This window comes from Girardinichthys multiradiatus, chromosome 9, assembly GCF_021462225.1.
Source record: "Girardinichthys multiradiatus isolate DD_20200921_A chromosome 9, DD_fGirMul_XY1, whole genome shotgun sequence".
NCBI lineage: Eukaryota > Metazoa > Chordata > Actinopteri > Cyprinodontiformes > Goodeidae > Girardinichthys > Girardinichthys multiradiatus.
Window position 1 is genome coordinate 6197626 of NC_061802.1, and position 18311 is coordinate 6215936.

The 18311-nt window shown below is 43.4% G+C and overlaps 1 protein-coding gene across 1 annotated transcript in view; it reads right to left on the minus strand.

Moving 5' to 3' along the window:
• Positions 1-9093, minus strand: part of lrrc7 (leucine rich repeat containing 7) — a 190293-nt gene extending 181200 nt beyond the window's left edge. Inside the window, exon 1 of the mRNA XM_047375014.1 lies at positions 8674-9093. The gene's annotated coding sequence lies outside the window, so the exon portion shown is untranslated. The remainder of the gene's footprint in view (positions 1-8673) is intronic.
• Positions 9094-18311: the final 9218 nt, after the last annotated feature.

Genomic DNA, 18311 nt, shown 5'->3' on the forward strand with positions numbered 1-18311 from the left:
TCACTTACAGAATGAAAGTTTATTGCCAGCCTGGCATTAGTATACTCATACTCGTACTCGTCGTCTTCCGAGACACCTCTTCCAGCTCCTCCAGGGGGAGCCCAAGGCGATCCCAGGCCAGCCGAGAGACATAGTCCCTCCAGCGTGTCCTGGGCCGTGTCCTGGGCCTCCTCCCGGTGGGACGTGCCTGGAACACCTCCCGAGGAAGGTGTCCAGTAGGCATCCGGTATAGATGCCCGAGCCACCTCAACTGGCTCCTCTCGATGTGGAGGAGCAGCAGCAGCTCTACTCCGAGCCCCTCCTGGATGGCCGAGCTCCTCACCCTATTTCTAAGGGAGTGCGTTCCCTACGGAGGAAGCTCATTTCAGCCGCTTGTATCCGGAATCTCGTTCTTTTGGTCATGACGCAAAGTTCATGGCCATAGGTGAGAGTAGGAACGTAGACCGACCAGTAAATCGAGAGCTACACTTTTTGGCTCAGCTCTCTATTCACCACAACGGACCGGCACAGCGCCCCCATTACTGTGGTAGCCGCAACGATCTGTGTGTCAATCTCCCGCTCCATTCTTCCCTCACTCGTGAACAAGACCCCGAGATACTTGAACTCCTCCACTTGAGGCAGGAACTCCCCTCCAACCTGAAGAGGACAAGCCACCCTTTTCCGGTCGAGAACCATGGCCTTGAAGGAGCTGATCTTCAACCCAGCCGCTTCACACTTGGCTGCGAACCGCCCCAGCGCATGCTGTAGGTCTTGGCTAGAGGGGGCCAGCAGGACCACGTCATCTGCAAAAAGAAGAGACGAAATCCACTGGTCCCCAAACCAGACCCCCTCCGGCCCTTGGCTGCGCCTAGAAATCCTGACCTGAAAGTTATGAACAGGACCGGTGACAAAGGGCAACCCTGCCAGAGTCCAACATGCAGCGGGAACAGGTCTGACTTAGTGCCGGCAAACTCCTGCTCCACTTGTACAGAGACCGGATGGCCCCCAATAAAGGGCCCCTGATTCCATAGTCCTGGAGCACTCCCCACAGGGCACCACAAGAGACACAGTCGAATGCCTTCTCCAGGTCCATAAAACACTGTGGACCGGTTGGGCAAACTCCCATGAGCTCTCGAGTACCCTGCAGAGGGTATAGAGCTGGTCCAGTATTCCACAGCCGGGACGAAAACTACACTGCTCCCCCTGAAGCCGAGATTTGACTATAGGCCAGATTCTCCTCTCCAATACCCTGGCGTAGGCCTTAACAGGGAGGCTGAGGAGTGTGATCCCACTATAGTTGGAACACACCCTTCGGTCACCCTTCTTATGAAGGGGGACCACCACCCAGTCTGCCAGTCCAGAGGCACTGTCCCTGACCACCACGCAATGTTGAAGAGGCGTGTCAACCATGACAGCCCTTCAACATCCAGAGACTTGAGGGACTCAGGGCGGATCTCATCCACCCCCAAAGCCCTGCCACCATGGAGCTTTTAACCACCTCGAGAGATATCGACTAGAAATAGGCGGGCTCGCCTCCACGCACAGCATGGGCTCTGGAACCCATCTCTTCAAGAGGGGCTGGACTATCTTTTACTCTGGAGTGGTCCACGGGGAGAGGCAGCAGGCTGGGGCGGGTTTGCTTGTTGCCCCCCACCTCAGCCGTCTCATGTTGGGGTTTACCCCAGTGGATGAGAGAATCCCATTGCTGTTCACAGAACTTAACATTAAGGATTTCCTCCCAGACATTTCTAATGGCAGACAGTGAGGATGAAGATAGAGCCAAGATAGACACATATAAGACTGAGATGGATCCTTCCGTAAGAGGATCCATAGAAAGAACAGTATCTGCAGATGTTTCTAGGGGACTATTTGGAAAATGGAAAAAGGATTTTTTAAACAAAGACCCTGGCCGTCTGTATATATGCCATTACCTGTTTTAAGCCCATTATTGTGCCAGGAACACTAGATCAGTTCTGGGTGGTTCAAAGATGAAGTATCAAAGTTAAACCAGTGGGCGAAGTCTGCCTCAGTCCTGTCAATCAAAGGGGCAAAGTTGGTGTAATACAGGTCTTTAAGAGATGAGGAGATCTGGATGCCCAGGTAGCAAAAACCACCAGTTGGCCACCTGAATGCCAGTATGGAGGGAGAGATTGCCCTTGCTGGGTCATTAATTGGTAATAATTCACTGTTTTGATCATTGAGGTTATAACCTGATATGAGAGCATATATTTTTAAGCTATTGTAAATTATAAGGAAAGATTTAATGGGGTAGGAAACATAGAGGAGGAAATCATCCACATATAAAGAGAACCTATGGACCTTGCCCTTAAAGTTGACCTCAGATAATGCGACATGCAATCACTGCAGATCATTGTCTTTCTGTGGCATGTGACCCCCTCTCTGCACCATGGTTAGATTTCTCCAAGCATTTGTCATATTATATTTGCCTCACTCAGAGATATACAGTTTTCACTACAGCCTCATGGGGGGCAATAATGTGCTGGTTTACTGCCTCCTTAGAAGAGGAGAAGAAGAAAAGAACCAAAAGCGAAAGATCAAAGAAATGTACCAGTGTAACAGTGCAGTTTTTGTATACTTGTTTTCCCTAAGGGATATATTACTGAAAAAACAGCAGATCTCTCTGCATTATATATATATTTGTTTTTGTTATGGTCTTACATTGTTACCTTTATCTCCTGTGTGTTTGGCTCCACCCTCTGTCAGGGAGTGTTATTGGAAGGCACAGCTAATGTAGTCACATGTCACTTAGACCTCAGTAGACCCCTACTGGATCCTAGTAGGCAGGTAATAAATAACATTTACATCAATCAGCTTTTGTGGTTTAGGGAACAGTACAGTGGACATGGAAGTATGAAATAAAAAAAAAAACAAATCAGTCAGCAGGGGCAAAATGCAAGTTTACTGACAACACTAGCAGTATGTGTTGAGTCAGATTTAATTTTTAGAAACAGATAAAGCTTTGTACATTTTATAATATGACTTGGCAGAATATAGTAATAGTTTTCTTAACCACAGCAGAGCATCATTTTGCATTTCATTGGGACAAAATATCTGTCACTGCCAGGGAAAGAAGAAACTGCAGCATCTGGAATGTCATGAGCTAATAAGTTAAATTAGACACAACAAAAATCTAATGTAGACCATACTAATGAAATGTAGCCTTAGTTCACTGCAATTTGAAGCTACTGGGGTTTCAAGCATTGCCTTTTGTTGAAATATCAGACTGGGACTCTGAATCAGCGAATGACTTTTCTTAAATGGCTTATGATCAGTGACAAGAAATCATGACTAGAACATCCCAACAGGATAACAGTCTTTAGACAATATTTTAGGCAGTCCTGTCTTTACACCAAACTTTCTAAAGACCAGGGGATAACTGAACCTAAGGATACCTGTGTACAGGTATGGGTCTTAAGTTTTAATACCCATCTTTATAAAGTCTATGCCTGATTTATCATGATCCTTTTTAAAGTGATGCTCGACATGAGGCGACACGGTTTACATTACAGAAATCCAGATTACTACACACTCTCCTGTTCAACACTACACTACAAAAAATACTTATTTGATGTTACATGCAAAATATCTGAAGTTATGAAATTTATATTAATTGCTTATGACACAAACATTTTCTGTGTTGGAGAGACTCCAGAGCAGTTGTTAAAAGTTGTCACTGAAAAACTGAAAAAGCTAAAAATATGGTTTGATTGATACACACTGTCTATAAATGTAAGTAAACTGTATACCAGATAAGGAACTAAAAATACAGACACATTAAGTGAATGTTGAAATACTACACAAAGGCATTTTTATTGGTGTTATGTTTGATGAACTAGACTGGAAATTTCATATCAGATATGTTTATTCAAAGGTATCTTTATGTGTACAAAGTGTCTTCTGTCATATTCAATACATTTTGAAAATTAAATGAAATTTTTTAGGTCTGAATCATCCATAATTATTCAAATCTCCTTGTCCAAGCACAGGTTTAAATACAGGTCCATGTATAAAAACAGGATTCAGACATAAGGAACTAGTAATGTCTTTGAATTAGAAGAATTTGTTGTATGGTCTTTTTCAAATCTAAAATCATCCCAACAGTAGTGAAAGTAAATTTGGTGCAGGGTTTGTTAATAAAGATAAAGATTGAAAACAGAGAGAAAAACGAATTGCCACTGTGTATTTCAGTTTGATCATTTACCTGGACTGGGTGAAAGAGGGAAAATAACATAGATATTTTACACTCCTATTTTAAGCAGAGGGTGTGGATTTTTTTCTTATGTTAACACTAAAAACATTTTGAATTTAAATAAATAAAAGATTTGAAAAATATTTTTAAAATGATTGCATTATGAATTGGATCATTAAAATAAAGCCATTACAAATGTTCAATAAAAACACCCTATACGGAAATCTACATCTCAGAGTCAAAATAACAGTTTAACATAATAAACCATTGAGGTTCTACAGCTTGTTTTTTTTTTTTTTTTTTTTTTTTTTTACAAAACTGGCTTAAAGTAGAGCTAACTTGCAGGTTACAGATGATTGATAACTTTCTCCAGACGTAATTTGGCAGGAGGCATGATAAATATAGGATAATCAGAATCAGCTTTATTGTTGGTTTGTGCACACAAACAAGGAATTTGACTCTTGTATAAGGAAAAGGATTCCTGTATAAGTCCTTGATGGAGAGAAGGTCAGCCCTGATGATCCTCTCTGCAGACATGATTGTTTGTTGCAGTCTGGACCTGTCCTGTTTTGTGGATGAGCAACACCCCACTGACATGGATGAAGACAGGACAGTCTGAATTATGGCAATATAGAAGATGACCAGCAGCCCCTGTGGAAGGTTGCACTTCTTGAGTGGCCTCAGGAAGTACAGTCTCTGCTGGGCCTTCTTCTGAACATTGTCAATGTGTGAGGACCATCTGAGGTCTCGAGAAATGGTGGTTCCTAGGAACCAGAAGTGGTCCACAGCAGATGTAGAGTTGTATATATCTAAAAGTTTAATTATTTTGTTTGACTGATCAACTCATCTGTCCCTTGGTCCAACACACCTGAATTAAATGGATGAATTCCCATCTCAGCAAGCAGCCTAGCCTACAAAGTCCTGCTAATGACCTAATTATTTGAGGGCTGTTGAAGCAGAGACCTCTCTAAAAGTTGCAGAACTTTGGCCCTCGAGGACTGAAGTTTGACACCCCGGGCAAGAGCCACTGTCTGCAGAGAGGTCATTGTGGGTCAAAAGGATCTCATTGTGCAACTGTATCAGCAGGAGAAGGGTACAATCTACAAAATTATATTGCATTTATGCAAAGTCACAGTAGAGACATTTGAAAAAGTTTTAAGAAAACAGTGGCATTACAGCAAGTCCATTTTAATTCATTTTCTCCAAAATGAATTAAAAGACTTGAGAGAATCTGGTCCTGGAGGCTGCCAAGACACTGACAGCATAACTAAAGAAGCTGCAAAAACTTCTGCCAAGTGCTGGTTGTGTTCTAAATGTGGCAAAAATGTCTTGATTAAGGAGAAGTGCTGTGTAACAGAAGCTTTCTTTACCAAAAACCAACATCCAGGACTGGCTAAAATCTTCTAAAACCTTGTGGAAGAATGTGTTATGATTAAATGAAACCCAACTAGAACAATAGGTCACAGCTCCAAAAGGTAGGTTTGACATAAAAACAACACTGCACATCACCAAAAGAACATTGTAACCACAGTGGTGGCAAATCATGGTCTGGGTTACTTTTTGGCAGATGGAACTTTGGCTTTTCTTAAGATGGACATGTAAAAATACCAGTCAGTTTCATCAAGCTTAAGAGATGTTCTTTTTCAGATCACAATGAGTCTGGGCATAGATCCAATTCAACAAAAGAATAATTTTATGAGAGGCAAGTTAAAGTTTTAAAATTGCCTACCCTGATCTCAGAACTAAATCCAACTTAAAGAGTCCCGTAAACAAGAAATGTCCTCACAATCTGAGACATTTGGAGAACCTTTACAAAGTAGTGGGCTAATTTGACCAAATCAAGATATGGGACGCTGATATACTCCTACAAGACTGAATGATGAAATTATATCAAAGGATGCAAGTTTTAGGATGTGCACATTTATGCAGCCATGTTATTGCAGTATTTTATAAATACCTCTCCATAAATGTCTTATTATATGTGGAGGAAGTTCTAAAGTGAATGGTCTAATTTTCCAGTACAAAATCCTGGCCTTGTTACAGGGCAGTGTAAACGTTTTAGAGCTACTGTTTAAATCATCAGTTCCATTTTTTTTTTTTTTTTACCTATCAGTGATCCTGTTATATACTAACCCCTAGATAGAATAGATTGATCTCAGAAAGATATTTGCACCTCCTGTTACCACACTGGCACTTACACTCAGTCAATGACACAATGTCATCCTGTGATTTAACAGGCTTACTAAAACACGACTGAATCCAGGCAATCCCTCAGCTCTAGTGTGGAAATATTCTGGGGTTTACTGGGGCTCAGACCTTAATCGCAGGATTACCTGCGTTCCTGTTTCTCTCAACTGTGGGGCATCCCAGTGAATCCGTAGGCTGAGGTGAAAATCATGCACTTGTGATGATGACGGCTCAAATCTGACTTGTGTCATCTCCATTGCATCTCTTCTTTCTTTCAACACTTATTTTCTTTTTCTTGTGTGCATACAGCCAAATGAAGCAGAAACAACTTCCAAAACATAAAATATGTAGTGGACAGAGAGATTCAAAGATGAGATGTTTCCTCCTACGCAGGCAGGCAAACAAGCAGCAGCTCTCAAGGCTCAAACACCTCCAACTGTAGCTTCTGAAACGCTATAGAATACATAATCTAACTCTCACAGATAGCAAACAGGAAACCTGCAGTCTCCTACTGAGCTGTTACCTGATAGATTGATTGTGCAGATTCTGGTATCTGCAGGTAGGATCTGGATGCACTGTGTGGACTGATATCATACCAGTAACATAACAGATAAACAGAAATAAAACAGCACTGTAAACGAACACAGCTCTATGGTCCAAACAGAAAGAAGTACATAGCCGAAATAAACCAGAAAGCCTGCTGAGCTGCTATGTTGTTGAAACAAGATGGAGAAGAGTTTCGTGAACAGCATGAGTCAGATATGAAGATGGCTAAAATAAAAATGTCTCCACGCTGTAGGAAGTGCTTCTATCTGCAAAGGAACATCTTCATTTTTCAAAAATGAAAATGTTTATACCAAGCAACTGTACGAAGAGGAATTTATTAGCAAGGTGTTTATGCTATTTTAAATAGATATGTGAAGGTTATGATGAAGAGATGCTTAAATATTTCCTTGTTTATTCTTTAAAAATGGTCAAAAAGTAAAATGAGGAAGTAAAACATCCATGTTTTTTTGGTATCATCTGGTAAAAATGAGTATAAAGCCTTAAAATAAATTCAGCTTTTATTGCAGAATCAACATTTCATGCTAAAAATATTAGAAAAGGTTACCTTTAATTTGATTAAATTCATTTAAATTAGCGGAGGGAAAACCCATTATTGCTTTTAACAAATTCACCAACAATTTTAATTTATTCTTTGCTTTCTTATATATATATATATATATCAGACCAATAAAAAAAAATTTTTTTGATACAGAAATGTGGGCTTTTCGAAAGGTATGTTTTGCTTAAAGGTTGCTATTTCAAAAAATACTCTTAATCTGACAAGCGATCCTCATTGAAACACATATTCTAATTTATTGAATATGACTGTATGTATGAACCTTGCTTAAATAAAATTTTGGGTGAAAAATATACCTTTATGCTGTTGAAGGTTGTCACACCTGACCTAACAGCATCTGAGCTATCCTCAGGTGGTCAGAAAAAGGACTTTTAGCATGAGAGTAGCCAAGCAGAAAGTTAACTCCCTGATAGTGCAGAGCTGAGGGCCAGGGGCAAAGAGAGGCCGGCTGTCGCCTGACCTGAGGTGACTAATGGAGGTTTTAGGGACTCCTGGTACCACAGAGGTCTGGCACTCCGATTAATGTAGATTTCATGGATCTTAAACCAGTGTACACTTCAATGGGATGCATAAATATACTAAATATGACCAGATTCCGTCACACACATAGAATAAAGTTCTGCATGTGACTGTGTTTGCTTAATTTGTTGTTGGAAAGAAGGCAGAGAAAAAAGCATTGAAGCTTTTCTGGACAAATGGGACAGCTCGATGGTGCACAGAACTGACACAAGAGTATAAATGAAGTGTTATGTAATTAATACTCCTCCTCTTATGCAGATACAGTAGACAAGCCCTAGAAATCCTGGCCTAAGCTGTAAATGTATCCCTGCAAGGACTGATAAAGCTAATTTAAATCCTTCTGGCTCCTATATGCTCATATAGGGGAGTATCTCTTGACTCAGCTAAAGCACAGGCATGACTGAGACTGTAATACAGGCTTCATCTAGGATGTAGGTTTCAAACAGTAGCACCAAACCAGTTCTTCAGCAACGCAGCATGCAGAAAATCTCTCTGTTTCACCAACACACACACACACACACACACACACACACACACAAATACACAACATGCAAGCCAAAAGACCCCACAATCACCTGGTAATCAATACGGATGACAAGGACAGGTAACTGGAAAAGCCAGGACACAGAAAAAAGTGTTGGGATGCTTCTCTTACCAACAAATCCCTCTTAGGGAATCCTTTCCTTTTCCTTGCCTTTAGCCAGCTTCTTCCTGCGTTACAGCTTTCATCTTTCCAGTAAAGAGAGCAGAAGGAAAAGACAGAAAGACTTTAAATAATTAGCATTCCAGTTGCTTTTCTGTTTTCTCTCCGGCTCTCCTCTCTTCCAGATTTCTCCACTATCTCTCAGGGGAAGCAGGAGCATCAGTGATACACTGCCGTGCGCTCCGCTGCAGGAGGCTGGACGTCAATCACACAGGTAGCCTAGGGAACCGATGAGCCCGCCTCGCAGCCAACCCTGATTGGTTGGCTGTCCGACAACCAGAAGTCACAAGTCATAGCAGATCTACAGATGGGAACCGAGAGATGTGCCGGGATCATGCAGAGAGCCAAACAAACAGTGGTGTATTGCAGTACTTGTGAACTCTCTTCCTCTTCTCTCACTCTCGCTCTGACTTCAGAGCCCACTGCTTTATTTTACAGTTGCTTAGCAACAGACTGTCAGCAGTGTATGTTGCAGAAATGGAGAAGAGAAGTGGGAGAGAGGAGGGATGAGTTCAAGTCCTCAACTTGCTGTTTCTCTCCGGCTGTCAGAAGTGTGGATAGATGTTGAATATTTCAGCTCTCAGGAGCAGCAGCAGCAGAGTGTCTTAGTATTACCGAGGTAGCCTGGAACATTAGTCTGCTGCCATAGGAAGATGAACTATTTCTAATAGCACACTACAGTGCCTTGATAAAGTATTCATGCCATACACCTGAACGTTTTCAAATTTTGTCACCTTACAGATACAAACGTCAGTGTATTTTATTGGAATATTTTATGACAGACCAACACAAAATAGTTCATCATTGTGAAGTAGTAAAAGGTTAAACGGGTTTTTAAATGTTTCTGAATTAAAAACCTGAAAAGTGCCTTACATATATGTATTCCGCCCCATTTACTCTGATGTCCCTATATAAACTCCAGGAAACTACTTCCATCTAGAAGTAACCTAGTTGTTAAACACAGCCCACCTGTCTGTAATTATTTCTCAGTATAAGCTATTCTGTGAAAGCCTCAGAGGTTTGTTAGAGAACATTTATTAACAAACAGCAACATGAAGACCAAGAAGCACACTAAACAGGTCAGGGCTAAAGGTGTGGATCAGTTTAAAGCAGGATTTGAGCCTAAGCTTTGAACATCTCACAGAGCACTGATTAGTCCATCTTAAAAAGACAAGAGAATAGCACAGCTGAAAACCTACCAAGACATGGCCATCCATCTAAAATGACAGAATAGGCGAGGAGAGCATTAAGAGACACAGCAAAGAGGTTTATGGCATGGAGGAGAGGCAAAAATCCACAACTCAGGTGGAACAATCTGTTTACATCACAGCTATTAGTTGGGCACTCAACCAATATTTTCTTTATGGAACAGCAACAAAAAGAAAGTCATAAAAGAAAAGAACAAATAAACTCTCATTTGCAGTTTACTTCAAGCCATGTAGGGGACACAGAAGAAGTTGGGGAAAAATGTGCTGTGGTTAGAGGAGACCAGAATTAAACTTTTGGGTCAAAATGCAAAATAGTGTGTGAGTCAGAAACCGAACATTTCTCATCCCTCTGACCACACCATCCTCATGGTGAAAGCTGGTGGCGGTACATCATGTTGTGGTTAAGCTTTTCTTTAGCAGAGACAGTAAAGCTGGCCAGAGTTGAAGTTGGATGGAGCTAAATACAGGACACCTTCCAGCATGACTATTACCCTAAACATACAAACAGAACTACGTTGAAGAGGTTTAGACCAAAGCATATCCAAGTGTTAGAATGCCTAAAATTCATGAAGACTTTTTATTCAATCTGACTGAGCTATTTTGCAGAAGTTTTGTCTCTAGATATGCATGTGCTAGAGACATACTCCAAAAATACTTGTAGCTGTAATTACAAAGGTGGTTCTTTCAAGTATTGACTCAAGGAGCTGAATACAAATACAAACCAAACTACTCATTTTTATTTTTAAAATATTTTGAAGATGGCCGGCACGGTGGCACAGTTGGTAGCACTCTTGCCTTGCCGCAAGAAGGTGCTGGGTTTGATTCCCGGCCAGGGGTCTTTCTGCATGGAGTTTGCATGTTCTCCCTGTGCATGCGTGGGTTCTCACTGGGTACTCTGGCTTCCCCCCACAGTCCAAAGACATGTTAAGCTAATTGGTCACTCTAAATTGCCCTTAGGTGTATGAATGGTTGTTTGTGTGTTGCCCTGTGATGGACTGGCAACCTGTCCAGGGTGTACCCTGCCTCTCGCCCATAGACTGCTGGAGATAGGCACCAGCTCCCCCACGACCCACTATGGAATAAGCGGTAGAAAATGACTGACATTTTGAAGATTTGTATCCTTTTATTTCCACTTTACAATTTTGCACTTATTTCAATTCAATTCAAAAATACTTTATTAATCCCAAAGGGAAATTAAATGTTGTTATAGCTCATGTTATGCAGGTTTCTTCGAAAAGCCGTTGTAGATGCTGATGGCTGTGGGCAGGAAGGATCTCCTGTAGCGCTCCGTCTTACAGCAGATCTGAAGAAGCCTCTGACTGAAGACTCTCTGTTGCTGTAGGACAGTCTCATGAAGAGGATGCTCAGGGTTCTCCATAATCTTCATTTTATGAAGAATCCGTCTTTCCACAATGATCTCCAGAGGTTCCAGAAGAGTCCCCAGAACAGAGCCAGCCTTCTCTATCAGCTTGTTGAGCTTTTTTAAGTCCCTGGCTCTGATGCTGCTTCCCCACCAGATGATGGCAGAAGAGATCACACTCTCCACAACAGACTTATAGAAGATATGCAGCATCTTGCTGCAAACACCAAAGGACCTAAGCTTCCTCAAGAAGTACAGTCTGCTCTGTCCCTTCTTGTAGATGGCTTCACAGTTGCATCTCCACTCTAGTCTGTTGTCCAGGTGAACACAGAGGTATTTATACTCCTCCACCACCTCCACTTCTTCTCCCATGATCAAAAATAGTTTTTGACTTATTCCTGTTTCTCTTAAAATCATCTCCTTTGTTTTAGTCACGTTCAAAATGAGATGATTGTTTCCACACCATGCCACAAAGCGGTCCACCACCTTCCTGTAATCAGCTTCTTGTCCATCTCTGATCCACCCCACGACTGCAGAATCATCAGAGTATTTCTGCAGATGACAGGAGTCTGTCTTGTACTGGAAGTCTGAGGTGTACAGAGTGAAAAGGAATGGTGAGAGTACAGTCCCCTGTGGTGCTCCTGTGCTGCTAACTACCTGGTTAGACTCACAACCCTTCAGTCTCACAAACTGTGGTCAGTTTGTCAGGTAGTCTTTGATCCAGGAGATAATTGAGGCCTCCACCTGAGTATTTTGGAGTTTCTGACAAAGCAAATCAGGTTGGATTGTATTAAATGCACTGGAGAAATCAAAGAACATGATCCTCACAGTGCTGCCTTGCAGTGGCCTATCAAATAGAGTCATAGTAAAATACATCAAAATGGATGATTGTAACATGACGATGTAAAAAGGTGTGTTAATACTTCTGCGAGGCACTGTACTTCACTATATGACAAGCTGTATTTACACGTAAAGAACACCTCAAACCTTTGTTTTAAATCTCAAAAAAGGTTTTTTTCTGTAATTAACAGTTTTAAACGTTTTTCAAGAGAGAAAATACAACTTGAACTTGTTATTTACCCATACTTTCATAAAATGCATCATTATAAAAGGCTGGAATGTTTTAGTAGTAGTTCATGCTTTACTCATTTAAATTGGTCAGCATGTTTAGGAACCTTTATTTAGATACAAATATGGCATGGCACAGGAGCCCTTTTCAGTAACAGTCAAATAAGGTAGGTGTGTAAGCAAGTAAGTCAGGAAATGGTCACAAGAAAAAGCTACATGCCTAAGTTTGTCCAGATACACAGTTATAGTTTACAACAGCTGAAACTTTGGACTGAGACCCAAGTGCACACAGTGCAAAAATATACAAAGCTCACTGTTAGAGAACTGCAGCATAGTGTGACATCTTTGGATCAGGAAGCCCCCATAACAAACAATAAACACTACTTGAATGCCAGCCAGTTGTTTGGGAGGTATGCAGGAAAAATCCTTTTCCTTCCTACTATCTTAACTCTGCTTGGACTTTCACTGAAACTTTTGCTTTGGTCAAATTGCTTATTGGCAATAAATGTTCCAGGTGGGTCTGGTTCAAATCAAAGAATTAACATGTGGAAAACATCTTGTGCCTTTCATTAAGTATGGTACAGTATCTGTATTATTGTGGGCCTGTTTTTCTTCCAGAGGCCTTGGGAACAATATTAGAGGCAATGGTCATGATCTCTTTAAAATATAAACAATGTGCCAGAAAATAGATTTGATAATGAGGTCTTTTAGCAGGATAGTGTCATGATGTAGGGTTGTTTGGTTTCGGGTTTCTTCTTATGTTTTTCACAGTTAAGGTTTTGACTCATGCTTTTGTTTTTTCATCTTGTTCATGTTTTGTCAAATTTGGTTTTCGGATCTTGCTGGTTATGCTTTTGCTTCATGTTTTTCTAGTTTGTGTTCAAGAGTCTGTTTTGCTCCAGTCACGTTTTGTTTTGTTAATTAAGTTTATTCAGTTCACCTGCTTCAAGTTAATCTGTCTCCTTGCTCCACCTGGTTTTCACGCCATATATTCACACCTGTTCTGTTTAGTCTTCGCAGAAACATCTTTCACTCTCATGCTCGTGTCTTGTTTTCAAACCAAGTTTTGTTTTTTTGATCATGCCATGCCTGTCTTGCCTGCTCGTTTGTTTTGTTCCTGCCTCCTGCTGTGAGTGAGTTTTACCATCACGCTGCCTGCTTGTCTGCATTCTGGGGTCCAATTCCAAGTAAACCGTGACAGAACTGTGACAGATAGATGTAAAAAAAAAAATGGCTAGATCAACTTAGAAATGGCTCACCAGACAAGAAACCAACCTTCTACAATTGTCATCTCAGTCTCCAGACCTGCAAGCTGTATGTGGGTTTCATAGGCAGGCTTCTAAACTTTGGCAGAAATGCTCTCATCTTTATTACTACAATCCTCCTGTTGTCTACAATTACCATGTTTAAACTGTGTTAAAAATACTGAAAAACAAGTCTGATCTAAGACTCTGTAGCGGCATCCTCATGTCCTTGCTATCATTTAAAATAGATGATTATGAATGCTCAATGAAACACAACGGTAATGCTTTTGTCAAAAAATAAACTACATTTAAGATGTTTAGTCATAAGGTTGTTTAATGGAACTCTTTATCATAAAAATAAATATTTTTCATATGAGTTTTAAATATTTACTGTGCCCCCAAATCTCCCCAAAGATGTAATGCTCAGCATGACAAGCTTACAGTTGTTACCAACTTGGTTCAAAATAGGCAACAAAGAATCCACAGACAAAAACCTAACTTGCTCAGTTAGTTTATTTAACACATAAATAGTTCATTTGAGAGGAGTAATGGTACATACGAGTGGTTAAATGAGCTACATGAATGATTGTAAATGTATGTGCAACATGTTGTAAAAAGATGCATGTAAAACAAACATTATCCATGTTGGCAAGCAGCCTTTCAGAGAGTGTCACTTTGCAGGAGCTTTATAGACTCCTGTCACTCCCACCTCTAACCTGCAAATAGATCTTGAAAAATCTGACCCAGGTCTGCAGGAAGGGAAAAAACAAGGGCGCCAAAAACAGTTCCACCAGGCCACCACACACCGGAAACCAGAAATTTACTGTGTACACAGTCCTATTTTAAAAGATTCGAATATTATTGAAAGGTTAATTTATTTCAGTGACTCAGTTCACATAGTGAAACACATTATATGCTGTAGATAAGGTTTTTTCTCAATGTTGGAAAATATGAAATTTGTGCCCAAGCTTTAACTTCCTCGTTGATGTCTTGAGAAAATTACTTCAATATTTCCACAAAATGCTATTTCCTCATGATGCTATTTATTTAGTAAAATGCACCAACGATTGCCATGTCTTTAGCTCCATCTGTCCTCCCATCAACTCAATTAGGCCAGGATTTCAGCATCCCCAATGCATGATGCGGCAAGTAGAAAAATGCAAATAAGCCTAAACCGAAAGCGTATAATACAAATGCTCCCATATGACTTCCATAGTGATCACTGTTGGTTTTCCAAACCCTTGTTTTATGTTCCTATTCTGCTTTTGGAAACCAACAGTCAAACTATTTTTCCAAGGGACTAGGTCATCAGCCATTGATGGTGGGAGGAGCAGGACGGTTTTGGTTGACTGCAGTAAAAATATGAACAGGTTTTACTGTTGAAAGCCAAAGACATGTTTTTTTAACCTCTGTAAGATGTCAGTGCATAAATGAATCTGTTTATAAATGTATACTTCAGGCAAGTGGGCATCAGCTGGGTCACAGCAAGCGATTCCAGGAGAGAATTGGCGACATTCCACATGAGCCAACTGGCCCCGATACATAAGATAAAACCAGCAGCTGGAGCAGAAGAGAGATGCTGAGGAACAAATACTGCCAGCTGCTTCCGACTGTCAAATGTTCTCCTTCATCCTCGGAATCAACGAAGGCTCAAATGTCACAGGCATGTTGTTCCTGTATGCACAACACTTATTCAATGTGTTTGTTGCTGAATTATACTGATAGTAATCAGTTCAAACAGGGACTGCTGCTTCTTCAGTTCTTTTTTTAAGCAAACAGATGATTCAGAGGATCAGTCATGTCTTTTTCATTATTCCTGTGTGGTTCCAGTTTGTGGTTCACACAACCTCATGTACATGTTCCAAAATCTAACCATGAGTACAATAAACAATGAAGTCGACACTATTCAACTCAGTCAGTTGTGGGATAAACTTGTGGTACAATAAACTGATGTTACCTGTTGTGGAGTTTGGCTGACAGATCTTCAATAATTACAAAATGTGCTCGTTATTTTTGTCTGAAAGGGGGCTCTGTACCATACACATGTACCAGGCTATGTGCAAGAATGTTCGTTCGTCGTCTTCCGCTTATCCAGGACCGGGTCGCGGGGGCAGCAGACTCAGCAGAGACGCCCAGACGTCCCTCTCTCCAGACACCTCCTCCAGTTCCTCCAGGGGGAGCCCAAGGCGTTCCCAGGCCAGCCGAGAGACATAGTCCCTCCAGCGTGTCCTGGGCCGTCCCCTGGGCCTCCTCCCGGTGGGACGTGCCTGGAACACCTCCCGAGGAAGGCGTCCAGGAGGCATCCGGTATAGATGCCCGAGCCACCTCAACTGGCTCCTCTCGATGTGGAGGAGCAGCGGCTCTACTCCGAGCACCTCCCGGATGGCCGAGCTCCTCACCCTATCTCTAAGGGAGTGCCCGGCCACCCTACGGAGGAAGCTCATTTCAGCCGCTTGTATCCGTGATCTCGTTCTTTCGGTCATGACCCAAAATTCATGGCCATAGGTGAGGGTAGGAACGTAGACCGACCAGTAAATTGAGAGCTTTGCTTTTTGGCTCAGCTCTCTCTTCACCACAATGGACCGGCACAGCGCCCCCATTACTGTGGCAGCTGCACCGATCCGTCTGTCGATCTCCCGCTCCATTCTTCCCTCACTCGTGAACAAGACCCCGAGATACTTAAACTCCTCCACTTGAGGCAGGAACTCCCCTCCAACCTGAAGAGGACAAGCCACCCTTTTCCGGTCGAGTACCATGGCCTCGGACTTGGAGGAGCTGATCCTCATCCCAGCCGCTTCACACTCGGCTGCGAACCGCCACAGCGCATGCTGTAGGTCTTGGCTAGAGGGGGCCAGCAGGACCACGTCATCTGCAAAAAGAAGAGACGAAATCCACTGGTCCCCAAACCAGACCCCTCCGGCCCTTGGCTGCGTCTAGAAATCCTGTCCATAAAAGTTATGAACAGGACCGGCGACAAAGGGCAGCCCTGCCGGAGTCCAACATGTACTGGGAACAGGTCCGACTTAGTGCCGGCAATGCGGACCAAACTCCTGCTCCGCTCGTACAGGGACCGAATGGCCCCTAATAAAGGGCACCCGATTCCATACTCCTGGAGCACCCCCCACAGGGCATCACGAGGGACACAGTCGAATGCCTTCTCCAGGTCCACAAAACACATGTGAACCGGTTGGGCAAACTCCCATGAACCCTCGAGCACCCTGTAGAGGGTATAGAGCTGGTCCAGTGTTCCACGGCTGGGACGAAAACCACACTGTTCCTCCTGAAGTCGAGGTTCAACTATCGGTCGGACTCTCCTCTCCAATACCCTGGCGTAGGCCTTACCAGGGAGGCTGAGGAGTGTGATCCCCCTGTAGTTGGAACACACCCTCCGGTCCCCCTTCTTATAAAGGGGGACCACCACCCCAGTCTGCCAGTCCAGAGGCACTGTCCCCGACCGCCACGCAATGTTGAAGAGGCGTGTCAACCATGACAGCCCTACAACATCCAGAGACTTGAGGTACTCAGGGCGGATCTCATCCACCCCCGAAGCCTTGCCGGTGCAAAGAGGATTGGGTGGCGGACGAAGGTGGAGACCTCAACGGCCCGATCCCCGGATGCTTAGGCTGGCTCTAGGGACGTGGAATGTCACCTCGCTGGGGGGGAAGGAGTCTGAGCTTGTGCGGGAGGTCGAGAGATATCAACTAGAAATAGTCGGGCTCGCCTCCACGCACAGCGTGGGCTCTGGAACCCATCTCCTTGAGAGGGGTTGGACTCTCTTCTACTCTGGAGTGGCCCACGGGGAGAGGCGGCGGGCTGGTGTGGGTTTGCTTGTTGCCCCCCAGCTCAGCCGTCTCGTGTTTGGGTTTACCCCAGTGGATGAGAGGGTTGTATCCCTGCGCCTTCGGGTTGGGGAGAGGTCTCTGACTATCATTTCAGCCTACGGGCCGAGTGGTAGTGCAGAGTACCCTGCCTTCTTGGCGTCCCTGTCGGGGGTGCTGGATAGTGCCCCTCCCGGGGACTCCATTATTCTGCTGGGGGACTTCAACGCCCACGTGGGGAACGACAGTGACACCTGGAGAGGCGTGATCGGGAGGAATGGCCTCCCCGATCTGAATCCGAGTGGTGTTTTGTTATTGGACTTCTGTGCTAGTCACGGATTGTCCATAACGAACACCATGTTCAAACATAAGGGTGTCCATCAGTGCACTTGGCACCAGGACACCCTAGGCAGGAGGTCGATGATCGACTTTGTTGTCGTATCATCAGACCTTCGGCCGCATGTTTTGGACACTCGGGTGAAGAGATGGGCTGAGCTGTCCACTGATCATCACCTGGTGGTGAGTTGGATCCGCTGGAGGAGGAGAAAGCCGGACAGACTCGGCAGGCCCAAGCGCATAGTGAGGGTCTGCTGGGAACGCCTGGCGGAGCCCTCGGCCAGGGATGTATTCAACTCCCACCTCCGGGAGAGCTTCGACCAGATCCCGGGGGATGTTGGAGACATAGACTCAGAGTGGACCATGTTCTCTGCATCTATTGTCGATGCTGCTGCCCATATCTGTGGCTGTAAGGTCTGCGGTGCCTGTCGTGGCGGCAATCCCAGAACCCGGTGGTGGACACCGGCAGTAAGGGATGCTGTTAAGCTGAAGAAGGAGTCCTATCGGCTGTGGTTGGCTTGTGGGACTCCTGAGGCGGCTGACAGGTACCGTGAGG